This window comes from Vulpes vulpes, chromosome 2 (assembly GCF_048418805.1).
Source record: "Vulpes vulpes isolate BD-2025 chromosome 2, VulVul3, whole genome shotgun sequence".
NCBI lineage: Eukaryota > Metazoa > Chordata > Mammalia > Carnivora > Canidae > Vulpes > Vulpes vulpes.
The window spans coordinates 65,034,451-65,058,251 of NC_132781.1; the positions used below are offsets into that span (position 1 = coordinate 65,034,451).

General features: G+C 36.5%; 1 protein-coding gene and 1 pseudogene across 1 annotated transcript in view; one reads left to right on the top strand and one right to left on the bottom strand.

Moving 5' to 3' along the window:
- Positions 1–1,017: 1,017 nt before the first annotated feature.
- Positions 1,018–2,973, bottom strand: LOC112923636 (keratin, type II cytoskeletal 8 pseudogene; annotated as a pseudogene).
- Positions 2,974–8,777: 5,804 nt separating this feature from the next.
- LOC112923601 (sulfotransferase 1 family member D1-like) overlaps positions 8,778–23,801 on the top strand; it is a 34,587-nt gene continuing 19,563 nt past the window's right edge. The window contains exon 1 of the mRNA XM_026003469.2: positions 8,778–8,843. The gene's annotated coding sequence lies outside the window, so the exon portion shown is untranslated. The remainder of the gene's footprint in view (positions 8,844–23,801) is intronic.

The following is a 23,801-nucleotide window of genomic DNA, read 5'->3' on the forward strand; positions in this document are numbered from 1 at the left end:
TTAACCCATCTCCCCACCCACTTTCCCTCCAATAACCCTCACTTTGTTCTCTATAGTTGAGTCTGTTTCTGATTAGTCCCTCTTACACCTCACCCCATGTTCATTTGTTTTGTTTCTTAAATTCTGCATATGAATGAAATCCTATGGTATTTGTCTTTCTCTGACTGGTCTATTTTGCTTACGATAATACTCACTAGCTCCATCCACATCATTGCAAATGGAAAGATTTCATTCTCATTCTTTTCAGTGACTAATATATATATATATTAATACATATATATTATATACACACATATATACATTATATTAACATATTAATTATATATAATATACATGATTATATATTATATAATTAATAATATAATAAAAGTAATATATATGTGTGTGTGTATATATATATGTATATATAACTTCTTTTTATCCATTTGAGTCTTCTGATAATTTGGCTACTGTTGGTATTGCTGCTATAAGCTTTGGGATGCATGTATCCCTTCGAATCAATATTTTTTTATCCTTTGGATAAATACCTAGTAGTGCAATTGCTGAATCATAGGGTAGCTCTGTTTTTAACTTTCTGAGGAATCTCCATCTTTCTTTCCAGAGTGGCTACACCAATTTGCATTCCTACCAACAGTGTGAGAAGATTCTCCTTTCTCTGCTTCCTCACAACCCCCTGTCATTGCCTATGTTGTTAATTTTGGCCATTCTGACTGGTGTGAGGTGATATCTTATTGTAGTTTTGGTTTATATTTCCCAGATTATAAGTAATGGTTTTTTTTGGGGGGGGGGGGCTGGCAGCAGCTTTATTTGGGAAAAGACACTTGAATTGGCTTTCAGTTGGGGGCATGGACAGAAGGGGTACCCAGAGCAGTAGACTCCCCCTAAGGGTAGGCTGAGGACTGGGACTGAGCCTTAGGTGGGTCTCTGGTAGGCAAGGCTCCCCTGCATAGCGCCTTCCCCCAAAGACTTTATGGGGGCCACAAGAGCAAGGAGGCTGGGAGGGCCCACGGTGGCTGTTCACTTGGGCAGGGCGTCAGATGACTCATACACCAGCTTGCCATCTGAGTCTTGATCTTTTTCACAACCACAGCCTTGCAGGAGCTGTTGCAGCTGAAGGAACCGCCAGAGCCAAAGCTGGACTGGAAGGAGCTCCGGCCATAGTTGAGGCCAGGGCTTGTGAGGCCCCCATAGGCCAAGTTCAGGCCACCTGAGTAGCTGCTGGTGGTCAACGTACGGATTCTCATGTTCTGCATCCCAGACTCCAGCCGGCTCTCCTCGCCCTCCAGCAGCTTGCGGGGGGTGGCGATCTCGATGTCCGGGGCCAGCTTGACATTCATGAGCTCCTGCTACTCGCAGCTGCTGGGCCATGTCCCGCTTGGCTCGCTGCAGGGCGGCTTCCAGCTCGGCCAGCTTGGCACTGGCGTCCTTGATGCCAGCTCCCCGCGCTGCTCGGCATCCGCGACGGCAGCCTCCTGGGCAGCCCCCTGGTTTTTGAGGGTTTCGATCTCAGCCCGAGCTGATGCTCCGGTTCGCCTCGGAATCTCTGCGTGCGGCCGAGGTCATCCCCGCGCTTCCCGGCCAATGTCTGCAGCTCCTCGTACTTGATCTGGTGCATGGTCTCGGCCTCCGCCCGGCTGCGGCTGGCGATGTCCTCACAGTGGGCCTTGACCTCGGCGGTGATGCCGTCCAGGTCCAGGGAGCAGCCGTTGTCCATGGGCAGCACCGCGGACGGGTCCGAGATCTGGGACTGCAGCTCCTGGATCTCCTCTTCGTACAGCTGCCGTAAGAGGTTGATCTCGTGGGTCAGCCCTTCCAGGCCGGACTCCAGTTCTATCTCGTGCATGTAAGCTCCATCCACATCCTCCTTGATGAGGACAAATTCATTCTCCCTGTCTGCACGCAATTTGATCTCATCCTTGTATTTATTCTTGAAGTCCTCCACGAGCCCCTGCGTGTTGCCAAGCTCCACTTCCAGCTTCAGCTTCCCCTGCCCCAGGGTGTCCAGCTGCCTCCAGAGGTTGTTGATGGAGCTCTCAGACACGTTGTCTGTGTTGTTCCGAGTGGTTTTCTGCTGCAGCAGGAGGCCCCACTTGGTCTCCAGGATTTTGTTCTGCTGCTCCAGGTGTCTGACCTTGTCGATGAAGGAGGCAAACTGGATGTTGAAGGCTCTTGATCTGCTCCCTCCTGGGTGCGCACCGCCTGAATGTTGGGGTCCCCCTCCAGCTTAAGGGGGCTCAGCAGGCTCTAATTCACTGAGACAGCCGTGATGCCCCCCATGCTCTGGGCCTGTCGTAGCCCCCGACCACACTCATGCTGCTGTTCAGGCCACCCCGGAAGCTGCCGCTGCTGCTGCCCACCCGGGAGAAGGTGGAGGAGCTGATGCGGGAGTCGGGCCCTGTCACGTAGGAGCGGCTGCTGAAGACCTGGGGAGCGGAGGTGGACACCTTGTAGGACTTCTGAGTCACCCTGATGGCCTGGTGGAGGCTGCTGCTGAGGCTGGTGTGGAGGCAAGGAGGCTGAACCTGGCAGAAGTTCCAGAAGGAGTGCGAGGAGCTGCTTCTAGGTGGGGATGATGAGTAATGTTGAGCATATTTTTATTTATCTGTTAGCCATCTGTATGCCTTCTTTGAAAAGATGTCTATTCCTGTCTTCTGCCCATCTTTTAACTAGATTATTTGCTTTTTTTGGATGTTTGGTTTTTTAAGTTCCTTGTATATTTTGGATACTAACCCTTTATCAGATATGTCATTTGCAAATATCATCTCCCATTCTGTAGGTTGCTTTTTAGTTTTGTTGATTGTTTCCTGTGCTGTGCATAAAATTTTATCGTAATAGTTCATTTTTGCTTTTATTTCCCTTGCCTCAGGAGACATATTTAGTAAGAAGTTGCTATGACCAATATCAAAGAAGTTATTGCCTGTGTTCTCTATGATTTTGATGATCTCCTGTCTCACTTTTAGGTCTTTCATACATCTTGAATTTATTTTTGTTGTCCAGTTTCATTCTTTTACACTTTGCTGTCCAATTTTTCCAACACCATTAATTTAAGAGACTATCTTTTTTCCATTGGATATTATTTCCTGCTTTGTTGAAGATTAGTTGGCCTTATAACTGTGGTTCATTTCTGGGTTTTCTACTCTGTTCCATTGATCTATAAGTCTGTTTTTGTGCCACTACTATACTGTCTTGATGACCACAACTTTGTAATATAACTTGAAGTCTGAAACTGTGATGCCTCCTATCTTTGCTTTTCTTTCACAAGATTAATTTTGTTTTCCGGAGTCTTTTGTGGTTCCATACAAATGTTAGGATTTTTTGTTCTAGCTCTGTGAAAAAATGTTGATGGTATTTTGATAAGGGTTGCATTATATGTGTAGACTGCCTTGGGTAGCATAGACATTTTAACAATACTTGTTGTTTTGATCCATGAGCATGGAATGTTTTTCCACTTTTTTGTGTCATCTTTGATTTCTTTCATTAGTGCGTTATAGTTTTCAGAGTACAGATCTTTTGCCTCTTTAGACTTATTCCTAGGTATCTTATGGTTTTTGGTATAATTGTAAATGGGATTGACTCCTTGATTTCTCTTTCCTCACTTCATTATTGGTATATAGAAATGAAACAGATTTCTGTACATTGATTTTGTATCCTGCAGCTTTACCGAACTCATGTATGAGTTCTCGTAATTTTTTTAGTGGAGTCTTTGGGTTTTCTATATAGAGTATCATGTCATCTGCAAATAGTGAAAAGTTTGACTTCTTCCTTGCTGATTCAATGCATTTGATTTCTTTTTGTTATCTGATTGCTAATTACTGTGGCTAGGACTTCCAGTACTGTGTTAAACATCAGTGGTGAGGAACACCTGGATAGCTCAGTAGTTGAGCATCTGCCTTTGCTCAGGACATGATCCCTGTCTGGGGATCAAGTCTTACATCGGCCTCTCTGTGAGGCTACTTCTCCCTCTGCCTATGTCTCTGCCTCTCATTGTGTCTCTCATGAATAAATAAATATTTTTTTAAAAAAATTTTAAAAATAAACACCAGTGGTGAGTGTAGACATCCCTGTCTTGTTCCTGACAGTAGAGGAAAAACTCTCAGTTATTCTTCATTGAGGATGATATCAACTGTGGGTCTTTCATATGTAACCTTGATAATGTTGAGGTATGTTCCCTCTATCGCTACTTTGTTGAGGGTTTTTTATTAAGAATGCTGTTGTACTTTGTCAAATGCTTTTTCTGCATCTATTGAGAAGATCATATGGCTCTTGTCCTTTCTTTTATTAATGTGATGTATCACACTGATTTGCAAATATTGAACCACACTTGTAGCCCAGGAATAAATCCTACTTGACTGTGGTGAATAATTCTTTTAATGAACTTTTGGATTCAACTGGCTAGAATTTTTGCAGCCATGTTCATCAGGGATATTGGCCTATAGTTATTTTTTTAGTGAATTCTCTGTCTGGTTTTGGAATCTGAGTAATGTTGGCCTCATAGAATAAGTTTGGAAGTTTTCCTTCCATTTCTATTTTTTGGAGTTGTTTGAGAAGAGTGGGTATTTACTTCTTTAAACATTTGGTAGAATTTACCTGTGAAGCCATCTGGCTCTGGACTTTTGTTTGTTGGGAGATTTTTGATTACCAATTTAATTTCTTAGCTGGTTGTGGGTCTTTTCAAGTTTTCTATTTCTTCCTATTTCAGTGTTGGTAGTTTATATGTTGCTAGGAATTTATCCATTTCTTCCAGATTGTCAAATTTGTCGGCATATAGTTTTTCATATATTCTTATATAATTGTATGTTGTTTAGTGTTTTTGGTTGTTATTTTTCTTCTCTCATTTGTGATTTTATTTATTTGGGTCCTTTTTCTTATCTTTTTGACAAGTCTGGCTAGGAGTTTATCAATTTTATTTACTTATTTTTATTTTTTGTGAAGAACCATTTCCTAGTTTCTTTGATCTGTTCTACTTTTTTTTTAGTTTCTAGATCATTTATTTCTGCTCTAATCTTAATTATTTCTCTTCTGTTGGCTTTGGTTTTGTTTATGTTCCTTTTCTAGCTCCTTTAGGTGTAAGGGAAGGTTGTGTATTTGAGATTTTTCTTTCTTCTTGAGGAAAGTATGTACTTCCCTCCTATGAACCCTTTGACTGCATCTCAAAGATTTTGGATTAGCATGTTTTCATTTTCATTTGCTTCCATGTATTTTTTTTTTTATTTCTTAATTTCCTGGTTGAGCCATTCATTCTTTAGTAGGATGTTCCTTAACCTCCATGTACTTGTGATCTTTCCAATATTTTTCTTGTGGTTGATTTCAAGTTTCATAGCATTGTGGTCAGAAAGGATGCATGGTATGACCTTAATCTTGTTGTGCTTATTGAGGCCTGATTTGTGACCCAATATATGATTTATTCTAGAGAATGTCCCATGTGCACTTGAAAAGAATGTGTATTCTGCTGCTTTAAGATGAAATGTTCTGAATATATCTGGTAAGTACATCTAGTCCAGTGTGTTATTCAAGCTATTGTTTCCTTGTTGATTTTCTGCTTAGATAATCTGTCTGTTGTGGGAGTGTGGTGTTAAAGTCCCCTACTATTATTATCAATGAGTTTCTTTTTGTTATTTAATTGCTTTATATATTTGGGTGCTCCCAAGATGGGGGCATAAATATTTACAATCATTAGATCTTGTTGGATAGTCCCCCTCTTTATGATATAGCGAAGGGTCATATTTATTGTAGACATTTTAGAGCAACTGCTCATAGAAAAAACATTAAACTAGTTTCCAACCTAGCAACTGCTTAGGGAAGTTCTATGAAAAGAGACTGTATTAGTCTGCTTTACTAGAGAAATGAAACAATCTCAAATTTCCCATTAACTGCAACAAAGGGTTATTCCTTGTTCATGGTGCTTTTACTCTGCCATGGTTCCAGACTTTAGACAGGCTGAAACTCTGACACATGTGTTTTTCATTTTAGGTCTCAGGCTGAAGGAGCAGCCCTTTTATGAACATGTTCATTCTCAAGGTAGACAAAAAATGAGAGAATCATAGTAAAATGCAATGTTTCTCAAAGTGTCTTTGGCATGTTCTGACTTCTATTCACATTTAATTGGTCAAAAAAATCATGACCTAAATCCAAAGTCATTCATTGGGCAGGAAAGTATTCTCCTTCCATAGGCAAAGTGGAAGACAGTAAATATTTGCACACATTAATATATCAACTCTCATGGTTTTCTCTCACATTTTTTTTACAGCCTTTTATTATCAAAATTGATGACATTGGGGATCCCTGGGTGGCGCAGCGGTTTGGCGCCTGCCTTTGGCCCAGGGCGCGATCCTGGAGACCCGGGATCGAATCCCACATCGGGCTCCCGGTGCATGGAGCCTGCTTCTCCCTCCGCCTGTGTCTCTGCCTCTCTCTCTCTCTGTGACTATCATAAATAAATAAAAATTAAAAAAAAAAAAAAAAAAAAATTGATGACATTGATTTGATATCCTACAGGAAGAATTTTACTATCAAGAGTTCAAGCATTCCCCAGTTCTGCTCTTAACCCTTGCCAATACCTAAAACTCAGTCAGTTATTTATTTTCTTCTGGTGAAAATGCTGGAATCATTACATAAGGCTCACACAAAGGCCTGTGAAATTCCCCATACCATACCTTACCATAGCATACCTTGCTCCATACCTTAAAGATTATTCAGAGTACATACTACATACATACTAACATGATTATAAGAAACCGGAGATTTAAGCTTGAGATATCTTGCCCTAAGGTTCAGTCTTGTCCAAAGATTTATGTGAGTACTATGTGATGAGTTGTTTAAAGAGGGTAGGGTTGATGAAATCCACTGTTGTGTTACCACCATCCCTCAAACACTTATAGTCTCATGCAATGTATAATTTATCTTTAAAGAATATCTTTCCACTTATTACAATAATGATTTATGTCTGTGCATTTTAAAAAATATTTTATTTATTATTCATGAGAGTCAGAGAGAGAGAGAGAGAGAGAGAGATAGGCAGAAACACAGGCAGATGGAAAAGCAGGCTCCATGCAAGGAGCCTGATGCAGAACTCAATCCCAGGACTCCAGGATCACGCCTGGGCCAAAGGCAGGCACTAAACGGCTGAGCCACCAAGGGATCCCTCTGTGCATGTTTTGTGTATAGTCACACATGTTCCGCATTCACAAAGTTCTGCAAATTTGTAAAATTTATTCCTAAATAATATTTATTTATGAAATGTATCCCTACAAGAAAAGAATATTTAAAATATTGTTTCAGTGATCTAATTGAAATGCTTTTTTAGACAAATAACAATTAATAACAATTAGAGTTTGGGAAAGTAGACCCTCTGAAAAGTGGGGCAAGTTTACTATGCTGGATACCTTTAGTTTAGCCCTCCAGATTCCATCCTGCTTTCTGCCCTGCAAGGCTATTGTGTATGGATTACATCAACAGGATGCTAGGCTCTCCAGTTTCTATTTGGCAGGAGATCTGAAGGAGAGAGGAGAATAGTGTTAAGTTGATTATTTCCCTGGGTCTTTCTCATGAGGTCAAATTAAGTGGGCTATATTCTTCTATCAAACTAACTTGAAGGGCCTCTCATCACTTAATTATCTTTTCATTAATGACACATTTTCCTCAGCAGCATCTAGTGACGCTAAATCCTGAATCCTAGAATTGCAATTATTCTAGAACATAAATCTCCAATATCCTTCAAGGAACATAACTGGAGGCATGATAAAATCCTGAGGATCATTTTCTAGGTGCAAAGCCTGAAGGGGAGGCACACTAGAAATATTTCCCCCTTTTTTCAGATTAATCTGTAAAAAGTATCCAATTGTCTCCAGGTATTTTGCCTTCCTGAAATTCCATAGCAATGTGACATTCAGGCTGTTTCTTAGTTTCTTCCCTAAGCAGACTACAAGATAAAATCTTAACAAAGCTTTTTCCACTAGTGTCAAAGGCACTCTTTGAGATGTTCACAGAGGATGATAATATATCTTTATACTTAATCACATCTTTATATTTTGTTGAATGATAGGCTTCAACTTCAAATTCCATTTTTGTGCAGATTGATAAACTCATAGATTTAAATAACTTTGACTTTTGTTAGCAGCATAATTTCAAGACCTAGAGACAAAAAGGAACCATGTCATAGGTAATATTTTGATCATATGCAAAATGACAAGAGTTTCAAACTATTTTTTCCTATTTTGAAACAGAGTTTTTACCACAATCACCACTATTACTAGGTGGCTAAAAAAAGTAATATATAGATCTGCCTCTGAATATTACAGGCATCATTTAAAGAACAGAATATATTACAACTTTCTTGGCCTCACAGCCTTCTCCCTTTGCTCCTATACAGGGAACATGTTCTTGCTGGTCTAACTTGCCCATGCAGTTCTAGAGGTACAGATAAATCACCTTTAAGTGAGGGTTTCTAGTAAGAGCACTTGAGTCATGAAACAGCATCTGTGTTTTGTGTGGATTTTACAGTTGAAATGAGAAGCAAAAGTAAAAGTAAAGGGCTTCATTTACTATACATAATTATTGAATAGCAGTTAATTCCAGAGGCCAGGCTTAGATATCCAAGGGCTCTTTGTTTCTTTCTACCACCACAAGTAGCAACAAAAAGCCTCCCTTAACCATTTACCACTTAAACCAATAGCAGTCTTTGTAAAGTTAATCATTAATCTCATACAGCTCTACAGACTTCTTTTGCCTTCTTAATGCTTAAAACAGATTATCTTGGCTGACTGAACAATATAGAGAGGGAAATTTCCAGTAACCAATTTGTAGAAACAAAATCTGGACCTCTAGTTCTTCAAGACAGGCATCTGGTAAGTAATTCATCAACTTTAAAGTGCCCATATTTTGTATAAAACTAAATTTAACAACTGAAAAATTAGAAAATGAGAAATGGAAAATTCTAGTGTGGATGTTTTGTTATAAAAAAAGAAATATTCAGAAATTCTTAGGTCCAGATTTTCTATAATAAATTCACAGGATTATTTTTCATATTTAAGATTGTGTGAGGTAGTCTGCTAATTTTAGCTTCATAAAGCTAAAAATATTTTTAAAGGTTATTTATTAGTCTTCCATCTTCTCAGTATTTCTGTTTAGTTCAAAGAAATATTCTTGTATGGTTCACTGCTAGGTTAAATTCTTTAAAAATCTTTATGTAACAATATGAAGATCAGATCTATATACAATCAGATACAAGTCAGCTTTGGTTTACTTCTTGAGATTACCAAAGAATTGTATTGTATAGATAGATGTTAGATAAATGCATTTTCCATTGATAACTACCTTATTTTCTTTTTTCAAAAGTAATGTGATTATGTGGCATGTTTTTCACTACAATACATATGTGATCTTTTTTATCTTTAGAGAACCACTACAGTAATGTGTTCTTCAATTTCTAGAAATTTATTACTTTCTTAAAGGTATCTTTCTTTTTTTTTTTTAAAGATTTATTTATTTATTCATGAGAGACACACACACACACACATAGAGAGAGAGAGAGAGAGAGAGAGGCAGAGACACAGGCAGAGGGAGAAGTATGCTTCATGCACAGATCCTGATGTGGGACTCGATCTCGGGACTCCAAGATCACGCCCTGGGCGGAAGGCAGACACTAAACTGCTGAGCCACCCAGAGATTCCCTCTTAAAAGTTTTGAAACAAAATTTGAGATATGTTATTTTTTTTTAAAATGCACCCTTCTATAACCACTTCAGAATGGTCTTTTCTATATCTATTTGATTTATTATCAAAGCAATATTCTAAGAACCCCACATCAGTAGAGAAGTTATTTTACATCATTAAATTGTAGTAATAAGAATATTTAGCATTATATTTTAATAACAGATAAAAAGCCAAATATTTTAAATTGAAGCAATTCTAGTAAGTCAGATTAATTTATTTAGGCTAATTCCTGTGACCACTCAATACAAGTTTTTAAGTGGATAAATGTTTACAGTCACTTTCATTTTTCTAAAAAGATAGAAATATTTTCCTCAGGTGCATGAACATTTATAAGCCCAAGTGTTCTGAAAATGTGCCAAAATTATATTTTTACTTTTTGGTATGTAGATTTTTAGTTATCAATATTTATAAAACTATATTGAACTTCACTTTTATTATATCCCCCACTGAATATGGGGACAAGTAGTTGAAGCCTGTGATATTATATGACACCTAAATTTCCAGATATACTAAAAGACAAAAAGAAGCATTTTATGTGGTTAAAAAAAAGTTCACTTGGGGTCGCATGACTCACTTACAATTTTGTGATAGCTCAGAGTACGCAGAGGGTATTTTTCAACAACAATTGGACTCTGTTTTCTTTGGAATGTTGGCAAATTTATATCTTTCTTCATTGCATCTAAGAGCAACTTCCTCTTGTGTTCTGAAACTTGATAGAAATAAACTTGAAAGAGTTTGAAATTGATTTCAAAAGTCATTAGGAAGTAGCTTTCCAAAGCTTTTATAAATTTGTAGAATACTTTCAAGGATCTGTGTCCAGGCAGAACCTAATATGTTCCAGTCTAAGATGCACAAGTAAGACAAAGTCATCTACTTCTATGAAGGACTGAAGCTTTACTAAGCTTCACAATGTACACATCTCATCAAATCTCATAGTACCACATCCTGAGAATAGACTTTAGAGAGGAGGAGGAGGAGGAGTGGAGAAAACACTAATCTTCCTTAGAGAAAAGAAACTCAATGTTTTGGAAAAGATTTATTGATAAGGGATCTGACATTGCCCAGGTAATTTTCTTTAGGTCTCATCCAGCTCACTATGGACAACTGTGCTCTTGGCAATGTGGATTTAAGGCTTGATATAACTCCAGTCTTCTCAAGTTAGCAGAAATCAATGCTTTCAGCCTGTATAAATGTCATTATTTCTCAAAGACTGGGAATTTTGTATCCTAGCCTCCAAAGAATGTTTTGCTACAAAAATTACATTTCTCATGGAAGTTGTAGACAGACAAGGAAGAAGGAAACATTTTAAAGGAGAATGATGAAATGCTTCTGTTAACAGAAGTGCTTGAATTGGTTTAACATTCAGACAGAATAAATATATGTGTGTATATATCATACACATATCATATATCAATTTTTATTTTGTATTTTTATTGATTGATTGATTTAAGACACACAGAGAGAGAGATAGAGAGAGAGGCAGAGACACAGGCAGAGGGAGAAGCAGGCTCCATGCAGGGAACCCTACATGGGACTTGATCCTGGGTCTCCAGGATCACACCCTGGGCAGAAAGCGGTGCTAAACCACTTAGCCACCCAGGCTGCCCCATATATCAATTTTTAAAGGATGGGTTTAGAAACAGAAAACAAATAGAGGCCAAAAAAATAACAATGCTATTATCTCATAAGATAGGAGTCAAAACAAAAACGATGAAGTAAGGGGAGAGGCAAGATGGTGGAAGAGTAGGGGGTCCTCCTTTTCTCTGGTCCCCCAAACCTACCTAGATAACTCTCAGACCATCCTGAACATCAATGAATTCAACCTGAGATGTAAAGTGAGAACAGCTGGAATGCTACAGAGAGAAAAGTGATCACTTCTGATAAAGTAGGAATGTGGAGAAGAGAAACAGAGGGGATATATCAGAAGATAAATGTAGGGGAGGAGGGTAAAGAGCCTCTATAAGCTGCTGCAGGAAAGAAGTGCAGCATATAATCAGGACCTTTAGAATCTGCTCCTGAGAAAGTCTCCCCTGCCTGAAAAGTGCTCAGTAGGGAAATAGGGAAGAATCACAGGAGGTCAGTGAAGTCTCAATATCTCAGAGACACAGTAAGAATAGGGGCGCCAGGAAGAAAACTCAACTAGTGTCATAAACTGCAAACCGAGGTCAGGTTGTGGGACTGATGATGTCCTAGGTCCTGGTAAAGGACTGGAACACAGCAACCCTCCCAGGTCATCTGGAAGAGGTGTACCGGATGCACAGTCCATAGTCTAACAGCTGAGCACTCTCTACTCCCAGGGCTTGGCAACAAACAGAATTGTGCTATCCTCTGTTCCCTCCAGGAGAGGCAGAACCAGGGAGTGCACAGGATGATGAAAGTTCTCCCACTGTTAGCTTCCCTCCAATTTGTATGAATCAGGGCCCCCACGCCTGCCCCCAGGAGGATCTGAGCCAGTGTGCACTGAGAAACTGCAGTTCAGTACACATGGGGAGCTCTTGGCTCTGGGGCTAGAGATCTGGCCACCACCATTTTAATTTTTTTCTTTTCACATTTCATCTGGGAGAGGTGTGGCCTCTAGGGAACAAAGGTCTCACAGGATAAACAGCTCACACTGAGCCCAAAAAGAGATGGGATATCTCTACCCAGGCACAGACACCTGAGAGTCAGTATAGCAGGCCCCTCCTCAAGAAGGCCAGATGGAAAAACAAGGGATGAGCAAGTTTACTGACCAAGCAGCCCTGGAAACTCCAGGACTGAGGAAAAATAGTATATAGAGATCTCAAGGTTTCTTCCTTATGATTTATCTTTTAGGTTAAAAATTTCCAATATTCTTTCATGCAGCCAAGAATACTTTACCTGGCAAGGCTGTCATTTAGAATAGAAGGAGAGATAAAGAGCTTTCAGGATAAACAGAAACTGAAACAATATGTGACCACCAAACCAGCTATGCAAGAAATATTAAGGGGGACCCTGTAAGCAAAGGAGGGAACCCAAGGAAACAATCCTCAGAAACAGGGACTATATAGGTAATGCTATGACACTAAATTCATAACTTTTTAAATAGTTACTCTGAATGTGAATGGGCTAAATGATCCCATCAAAAGACACAGGGTATCAGACTGGATAAAAAAGCAAGATCCATCTATATGCTGTCGACAAGAGATTCATTTTAGACCTAAGGACATCTCTAGACCGAAAATGAGGCAGTGAAGAACAATTTTTACCATGTATATGGTCCTCAAAAGAAAATTGAAGTAGCAATCCTCATATTGGATAAATTAGATTTTAAACCAAAGATTGTAGAAAGAGATGAAGGGGGACACTAAACCATACTTAAAAGGCCTATCCAACAAGGAGACCTAACAATTATGAATATTTATGCCCCTAATGTGGGATCAGCCAATTATATCAATCAATTGATTACCAAAGTAAAGAGATACATAGATAATAATACGCTAATAGTAGGAGACTTCAACACAGCACTCTCCACAAAGGACAGATATTCTAAGCAGAGGATCACCAAAGAAACAAGAGCCTTGAATAACACACTGAACCAAATGGAATTCACAGATATATACAGAACATTCCATCCTAATACAACTGAATACACATTCTTCTTCAGTGCACATGGAATTTTCTCCAGAATAGACCACATACTGGGTCACAAACCACATCCTAACTGATACCAAAAGATTGGGATTATCCCCTGCATATTTTCAGACCACAATGCTTTGAAACTAGAATCAATCACAAGAAGAAATTTGGAAGGAACTCAAACACTTGGAGATTAAAGAGCATCTACTAAAATATGAATAGGTCAACCAAGAAATTAGAAAAGAATTAAAAAGTTTCATGGACACAAATGAAAATGAAAGCATAACTGTTCAAAATATTTGGGATACAGCAAAGGCAGTTCAAAGAGGGAAATACATCTCAATAGAAGCCTCCCTCAAAAAATTGGAAAAATCTCAAATACACAAGCTAACCTTACCCCTAAAGGAACTGGAGAAAGAATAGCAAATAAAGCCTAAATCGAACAGCAGAAGAGAGATAATAAAGAATAGAGTAGAACTCAATGAAATAGAGACCAGAAGAACTGTAGAACAGATTAATGAAACCAGGTAGGAGCATGGTCTTTGAAAGAATTAATAAGATAGATAAACCCCTAGTCAAAAAAGATCAAGTATTAGGTGAATCTATGATAATAAATATTATATTACATAATAAGCACAATCACCATTTTATATTTCAGAGAGCATATATTCAAAGTAAAAAAAAAAACTCACATACTGTGGATGTTAAAAGTTTTGAGAGAAATTGACAGAAATGTACAGAGGGAAGTCTTACACAATATTAATCTGAGAGATTAAATTTTAAAAATATTTTGAAAATTTAAAAATATGATATTGAATTCATTTGTATATATACATATATAAACACACACATTTATGCTTATACTACAATAAATAATACAACTTGCAGCAAAATGACCATGTATTAACATGAAATCACAATCGCATATAAAATACACAATTTATGATGTTTACATTCTCTAGACCAACAAATAGAGAATCTAATTAAAAATTGTAAAATAAAACAAATTAAATTAACAATTTAAAGCTGAATTAAATACATTTTCCTTAAAATGCTCTATTGGGTTAGTAATCATCATATAATTAAATACAAATTATATAGTAAATAAAAAAAACTGGAAATATTAAAGTCTCTGGGATTTGGCCAAAACTGACCAGGGATAAATTCAGAAATTTAAATGCTTTCATATTAAATTAAAGAAAAAAAACCCTGATTACTCATTGAAAACTAACAACAACAACAAAAACAAAAAAGGAACAGGATGGTCTTCAGAATCCATGAAACTGGTTATGATTGGTTTTGAGTATAGATAATATACAGTGTTACGTTAATTTCAGGAGTACAACTCAGTGATTTGACAAGTTTAGACACTATGCTATGTTCACCACAAGTGTAGATACCATCTGTCTTATTACATCACGATTAAAATATCATTGCCTATTCCTTATGCTATACATTTTATTCCCATGATATATTCATTTCATATCTAGAAGCCCATATCTCCTTCACTCTTTCACCATTTTGCCCACCCCTACCCCCCTCCCTTCTGGTAACCATCAATTTGTTCTCTGTATTTATAGTTCTGATTTGCTTTTTGTTTGTTTATTCTTTTTTAAAAAAATTTTAGATTTGAATCATGTGGTATTCTCCAACTTATTTCACTTAGCATAATACACACTAAGTCCATCCATATTGTGTCAAATGGCACAATCTCGTCTTTTTTTTTATGGCTGAGAAATATTCTACATCCTCTTTATCCATTTGTCTATTGATGTACACTTAAGTTGTTTCCATATCTTGGCTATTGTAGATAATGTTACAATAAACATAGGATAAGCATTTAGCTTTTCAAACTGGTGTTTTTGTTTTCTTTGGGAAAATACCCAATTTTGGAGTTATTGGATCATATGGTATTTCTATTTTTAATTTTTTGAAGAAACTCCATACGTTTTTCTGCACTGGCTGCACAAATAATACATTCCCACCAACAATGTACATGGATTCCTTTTTCTCCACATCCTCACCAACACTTGTTTCTTGTCATTTTGATTTTAGCCATTCTAAGTATTGTAAAGTGATAGCTCATTGTGGCTTTGATTTGAATTTGCCTGATGATTAGTGAGGTTGAGCATCATTTCATGAGTCTGTTGGGCATCTGTATGTTCTGTTTGGAAAAATGTTTATTCAAGTCCTCTGCCTATTTTTTAAACAGCTGGCTTAGGGTTGTTTTTTGTTTTTTGTTTGGTATTGTGTTGTATAAATCCTTTTATATTTTGGATATTAACCTCTTATTGTATGTATCATTTGCAAATTTCTTCTCCTATTCAATAGGTTGTTTTTTTGTTGTTGTTGTTGGTTTCTTTTGCTGTTCAACAGCTTTTTATTTTGATGTAGTCCTAATAGTTTATTTTTGTTTTGTTTCCCTTGCCTTAGAAGGCATACCTAGAAAAATGGTGCTATGGCTGATGTCAGAGAAATTACTGTCTGTGGTTATGATTCCTTTTTTTTTAAAAATTTTTTAAAGATTTTATTTATTTATTCATGAGAGACACACACACACACAGAGAGAAGGAGAGAGAGAGAGAGAGAGAGGCAGAGACACAGGCAGAGGGAGAAGCAGGCTCCATGCAGGGAGCCCGATGTGGGACTCGATCCCAGGATCCCAGGATCCCAGGATCATGCCCTGGGCTGAAGGCAGGCAGGCGTTAAACCGTTGAGCCATCCAGGGATCTCCCTGTGGTTATGATTCCTTATGTCACTATGTACATGTTGTTTGACTTTAGGAATTGCTCATAACATCTCTAAGCTTCAGTTTCCTTTTCTTAAGAGAAGGGTAAATAATATCTATCTCAAATATTACTAAAAGGTAAATTATTATTATAGTTACTTTTTTATTGTTAATATTTTATTGATCTTTACTTTGTCAAGCATATTGACATGTTTCAAGTACTTTACTCATTTAATTCTTACAACTATCCAATGTGATGGGACATAAAATAATTCCCATTTTACAGATGAGGACAATATGACAAATAAAATTTACATAAATTATTCAAAATCACACTTGAAAGATCCTTTTGAAAAATGGCTCCAATCCATTTTATGTGCTCCTTAAATGTTTATTTCTCTACTTTCTCCCATCTGCCCTTGCCTATTTTTTATCTTACAAAAATAGGAAAATTTGCTTAACTTTCTAACCAACTCTGCAGATATTGACTATTTCTCTACAGGAGAAATCCAAAACTCCTACTTTTCAGGTAAAATCATATAGCACCAAGGTGACAGAAAAATCAAATTTTAAAAAAGAAACAAAGACAAGCACACACATACACAATTATATTTTTAAGGAAGATACATTTGTTATCCTATTCCTAACACATATTTCACTTAGGTTTACAAACAAGCCAGCCCTATTATAAAGCAGAGTTGTTTATGCTTTCAGGGACTGAGATGATGACCTCACTGATCTTTTTCATTACTATGGTACTGAAGAGCTGTTTTCTGGATTTTATTAGGCCCCAGGGGATCCCAAATGGAGAAGAGTATAATTAACTCTTCACCATCAAATACTTACATTAAATGATCCTGGCAATAAAAGAGTGCCTGGTAGCAAATGGCATCCAGTACTTCCTGCCTAAGTACAAAGAATTGCCTGAGGATATCAAGTAATCGAGTACATTTATTTTGGGAAGATCTGTATGAGATGGAGGAGACAGGCAAGTGCAATTATCTCAAGTAGCAAGCACTTTTGAGGTTAATAACTTTTTCAAGACTGATTATAAAGCACAGATTAAATATAAAAACTTAAGCTCCTAATCTCTTTTTTGGGACTGAATCAAGTATGTAGAATTGTTCTCCAGGTGAAAGAGAATGTTTTTTTTTTTGTTTGTTTGTTTTTATGATTTGAATCAGGATTGAAATTTTAAAAAGAGGGTGAATTTTGAGAATTTGATGGTATAAATGGTGATAATATGATAACACTATTAGAAATACATGCCAGACAGCATGTTGCATTTCATACAATTAACTTGCTTCATTTATGAGATTTTTTCAAGTTTTATTTAAATTCCTGTTAGTTTCATTTATGAGATTATAATAATGACAATGACACAGTGACAATGATTCTGTGAAATGGGTAATATCTGGTCAGATAAAGAATTGGATGCTCAGAACTGTTCCCTTGCCCAAAGCCACATTGTTGGTAAGTTCTAGATTTTTCTAACAGTGGCCTTTCCAGCAACAAAGCTGAGTGTTTTCACACATTAGATGTGTTAATACCCAGGATTTGAAATCTGATTTTACTGAATATACATTTTGTATCATAGGGCAAGTTACTTAAACTCTGAAATTTCCAATGGTGATATGAATTTCAAAGCTATTATTAAGTTGGAGTGGAAATAAACAATATGGAAATTATAATGCCTACAAGTGCACATAAATCTTAATATTCTTCATACATTACGCCTTAATGTTAACCTATGTTACTTTAGCCATTTATTTTGATAATATAAACCAAGATCATTTGTAAGATATAATGTGTGGGAAAAGAACATGGCCTCATTTCTACATATACAGCAAACAAACTAAAAACAACCATCAAAAGGCACATAATTGGATAATTGATTACACAGATAAACGGCAAGGGTCATGTGAAAAATGCAGAATACTCTGTATTATTTTTGATATTTTATAAATGAGAAGCTTTTTTAAATGTGCACTTTGAGTTTTGATAAAAGCAAAGCATCATTTTACTTAGTAGTATCCTAACAGAATTTGTTGGTAATAGAGGAGTGTTCTGTTAAATAGCTCCCCCCTTTCTTGTTCCTACTGTTGTGACTTAAAGCATATATTTGGGCAAACAGAGAATGTTCATTTTACTTAGAAGTATCATGCTAGAGGTGAAACAAACTGGAGTCATCATTTTGACCATTAAGAGACTCACATATATAGTGTTTCCATTGTTAAAATAGTGAGTTTTTATACATTTAAAAAGGAGTTAATAAAATTTATCCCATTTAGGTGAAGAATTTGTTGAATATCAAAATATTATCACTTCCCAGGAGAATAATGTATTGACTATTATGAGTTTAATATTATATTTTTATGATTAAAGCACATCATATCCTCAGGTAAATATTTCATTATTTTAACTCAGTAATGGGCATGAAAGTCAATTGTTTTGTTCAGGTTAAGATAGGCTAAAATTGACTTTTATCAGTGTGAAGAATATTAAGGAGTTTCCAAGGGCTTATAATTACCTTCCAGAGGAAGTTATATTCCAAGGGACATTTTCAGAGAAGTAAACAAAAGAGACCTGAGGGAAACAACCATCTCCTTTCAACATATCCTGAGCTCTCACCAACTCAATTTCTCTCACATAGTAAGTTATATGCAACTCGAAGGTATTATTCTTTTAATGATTTTTTGGCTCTAATTCTTAACTTTAGGATACTCATTTAAAGCTCTTGAGAGTTTAAAGGTAAGTTAAATTTGACTGCATATTTTACACAAATACTTTAACTTGGGCTTTTTTAGGAGTCATAATGCTAATTTAGAATATTGAACTCATGCAAAATCTGAATCAGATTTAGGAGATATTAAAATACAGACATGTAATTAGTTCACCTTTATCTAAAATAACCAAATATTGTTAAAAACACAAATATTGCAAAAGTTACAAAAAAGTGTATATAAATTAAAACATTTCATTATGTAATTTTCACACATGAAACAAAGTTAAAAATGTACAATTTCTCCTGTTAGAAATGGTTCCAAATAAAATTTTATACAATCAGATAAAATATATGAGTAAATGAGGATAAACTATTAAATCATTAACATGATTCAGTTTTTCTAAAAATCATTTCATATGCATTTTAGTAAATAATATCTCTATGTACTTATAAAGTACTTTAGTGTGTGTGAGATATTGACCAAAAGGAATACTATTTTTTCCTCTTTTCTACCTAGAATATTCTTCTGTATCTTTAATTAGCTAAATCTCATGGTCAAAATCAAATCACACCATTTGTACTACAGATCTGGTGACCACTTCCACATTATTGGACACTTTTTAAATGTCATTTTATATTAGAATTTAAGTCTTCAGTGTTTATATTACAAGGTAGTATAGAATAGTGATTAAGATCACTGGTCCTACAGTCAAACTATCTGGGTTCAAACCCAGTCCTGCCACCACTTACAGTGTGCCCAGGGCAAGTTACTTAAGTTTCTCTGTGTTAATTTCCCCTTTGTAAATGGGTATAATAGGATTTAGAAGGTTTTTATGAGAAACAAATAACAAAATATGCGCACTAAAAGCAGGGCTGTGTGTCTGTGTACATGTGTGTAAATGGGTGCGCATTTTGAATAATGATTTAGAATGTAAGTTTCTTGTTGATTGAGTTTATGATCTACTGATACTTTTCAGCACATCCAAAGTGCTAGCTTAATAATTAAAATTACAGTGGTAAGATAAAAAAATAGTCTCTGATTATTCTACCTAGAATACTGCAGAAGCTTCATTTTATTTTAATATACATTTATTAACATCAATAAAGTGAAAACTTTAGAATTACAGAATCAAATATATGTTCCAATATTGGGACAATGAATCTAAAATTCTAACTAGGGAAACATACATTGTAAACACACTAAATATGTAAAATAGTATCAGTATATTAAGGATATGGAAATGGAGAAAAGACAGTAATTAATTTTTTCTTTAGGTCATGAGGAAGTCTTCTCAGAGGATGTGAAATTTGTGCAAGATTTTGAGGAATGAATGAGTTTCAGATACACAAGAGTATCAGCTCAAAGACAGAAAATGCAGGTGCAATAGCTAGATGTGGAGATATCTATACAGATGTAGGTATAGACATAGAGATAGAGATATTTCTTTTATTGCTTTGTTGCTAGAGGCTAATGTCCAAAAGAGGAAGAGATAAACAGAGGGTCACAGAGGTTGATGTGAAAACCGGGGAAAAGCTCTTTCAACTCTATCCTTTCGATTTTGGGGCCAGTTTTAGAGATCCCACTTGTAGTTGGCATGTGGAGGGGAGGAACTGAGCTTGGAGATAAGAAACTAAAACTAGTTTTAAGATCATTGCTACAGTACAGGGTGGATGATGAAAAGGACAAAATCAAGGCAAATTTGTAGGCAATTGTAATAATGATAAAATTAATAATGGCTACTACTTACCAAATATACCCCATGTCTTATCAATATACACATTATATCCATCCATCATCTCATTTCAACATCACAATAGCTCTATAAACTAAATAAATCATTACTTCTGTTTTAAGATTAGGAAATTGAAACTTGGGTTTATGATTTGCCCAGTGTCACAGTGGTAGTACATGACAGATCTGGCAAATGTATCTAGAGACCTTATAGTCTAAACCACTAAGCTAGTTCATAAAAAGATGATACTTTTCCTAGGAATACATGAAAGATAAAAATAATCAGATCTGTGAGACAGTTGGATTTAGGAGATTCAAGAAGAAGGTAGAATCTAAGACGACTTAATAGATTTTTTACATGAATGGTGGGATGAATGAGTTACACAAAGAATCCAGGATGAGAACTGGTTAGTGGAGAACAAGGCTAATGAGATAAACTGTGGTTACTGAATTTTGAAGAAGTTGAGGAACACTTGGATAAAAATGGGCAATGGCAGTTGAATAAATAGGTCTAGAGCTCAGAACAAAGGGGATCTCTGGGTGGCTCAGCGGTTTAGCGCTGCCTGCAGCCCAGGGCGTGATCCTGGAGACCCGGGATCGAGCCCCATGTCATGCTCCCTGCATGGAGCCTGCTTGTCCCTCTGCCTGTGTCTCTGCCTCTCTCTCTCTCTCTCTCTCTCTCTCTGTGTGTCTCTCATGAATAAATAAATAAAATCTTAAAAAAAAAGTTTGTTTAATAAAAAATTATTAAAAAGTTTTATGGCACTTCCCTAAATAGGATCACAAATTATTATGAAGCAGTACTTAAAAGATATTAAATAAACTTTTACTGGAGGCCAAAAGTCCAAGAAAATTTTGTCCATTAGCACAAAGAAAACTAAATTTTAATTTTGTACTAGCTTATTTTGATATTCAAACTCATTTTTAAATAAATTCATTTTAATCTTAGCTAGCTTAATATATTTATATTAACTGTAATATATGAAATATAATAATTATATTAGCTTTATATATTTATATTAAAATTTCCTCTCAGGTTCCTGGGTAGCTCAGTGGTTGAGTGTCTGCCTTTGGCTCAGGTCGTAATCCTGGGTCCTGGGATTGAGTCCTGGATTGGGCTCCTGCGGGGAGCCTGCTTCTCCCTCTGCCTATGTCTCTACCTCCCTCTGTGTCTCTCATGAATAAATAAATGAAATCTTTAAAAATAAAATAAAATAAAATAAATTCCCTCTCAAAATTCTTTCCCAAGACCTTCTACAACTTTTTTTTTTTTTTTAACATTATGATTTTTTCCTTTGTTTTCTCTTTAAACAACCAGCCTTGCTTTAGGATGAAATTACTTTCTTTTCCCTCAACAACAAAAAAATGCATTTCTTTTCTCAAACCTTATCTTACTAAAAATATATCATATTTTACTGGCAAAAAGAAACATGTTTCTTATTTCTAGTAGCTTTAATTATATATATTAATTAGAAATTTTAACCCTTAAAAACCATAATTTCTAGTGAAAACTAAGAAATAAGCAATTGTGAACTGTTTGCTATACCAGAATTCTTTAGATTGGCAAATTTATGAATATACTTCATAATTGCTAAAAGCATATGCCTTTTTCAGTTTCCCAATGTAGTATTAACACATCCAAATATCTTTTAGTTTTTGACAGAGAATGAGAGGGAGAGAGAGAGAAAGCACAAGCAAGGGGAGCCACCAAGGGAGAGGGAGAAGCAGGGAGCCTGACATGGGGCTACATGCAGGACCCTGGGATTATGACCTGAGTCAAAGGCAGCCGATTAACTGACTGAGCTACCCAGGTGCACCTAGTGCTGAGTGTTTTGTGTAAGTGATGAATCACTAAATTATACTCCTGAAACCAATATTACAGTATATGTTAGCTAACTAGAATTTAAATAAAAACTTGAAAAAAAAAAACTTAAGAAACTCAACACTCAAAACCAAATAATCCAGTCAAGAAATGGGCAGAAAACATGAGCAGATATTTCTCCAAAGAAGACATACAAATGGCCAACAAGCATGAAAAAATGCTTCACATCATTTGGCAGCAGGGTAGTACAAATCAAAACCGCAATGAGATACCACCTCACACCAGTAAAAATGGCTACAGTTAACAAGTCAGGAAACGACAGATGTTGGCAAGGATGTGGAGAAAGGGGAACCCTCTCACACTGCTGGTGGAAATGCAAGCTGGTACAGCCACTCCAGAAAACAATATGAGGATTCCTCAAAAAGTTAAAAAAAAAAAAAAAGCTACCCTACAACCCAGTAATTACAACTACTTGAGCACTTGCAACCTAATGTTTATAGCAGCAATGTCCACAATAGCCAAACTACGGAAAGAGCTGAGATGTCCATTGACAGATGAATGGATAAAGAAGACATACATACAATGGAATACTACTCAGCCATCAAAAAAAAGAAATCTTGCCATTTGCAACAACATGGATGGAACTAGAAGGTATTATGCTAAGCGCAATAAGTCAGAGAAAGACAGCTATCATATGATCCCACTCATATGTGAAATTTAAGAAACAAAACAGAGGATCATAGCGAAAGAGAAAAAAAAGATGAAATCAGAGAGGGAGACACACCATGAAAGACTCTTAATCATAGGAAACAAACTGAGGGTTGCTGGAGGAGCAGGGGGTAGGGAGATGTGGTGACTGGGTGATGGACATTAAGGAGGGCATGTGATATAATGAGCACTGGGTATTATATAAGCTTGATGAATCACTGAACTCTACCTATGAAACCAATAATACACTATATGTTAATTAATTGAATTTATTTTTTTTAACGAGAAAAAAAATTACATTTCACTGGCTTCTACTTCAACCTGTGCCCACTAATTTTTATATCTTTTTGGTCTCCAAAATCCCTCTAGCAAAGCCTTTATTTACACAAAACAAGACAAACAAACTTGTGCACCTTAACACACCTGCAGTAATCAAAACGTGTCATTGTGGACTGGCCAAGAGAAGTCCCCATGCACTACATCAGCAATCCCGAATGTGGACTGAACCAGCAGACTCCATTCAGGGAGACTTTGGGCAGGAAATGGGGAAAGGACCAAACCAGTAAGCTCCAGTAAATAAGGACTTTATTCTGGAACTGGGGAAGAGATTCCAACATGGACTTATGGACTGAATCAAGGGCTAGGGACGTGCTCCATTAAAGCCTCCTGTGAGTCTAGACTGACTTACTAACCCTGGACTGGAAAGCCAATTAGATCAATAGCTTGAATGCAAGAACAGAGCTGAAACCAAGAGGACTTACCAATAGCCCTCTGAAAGGGCA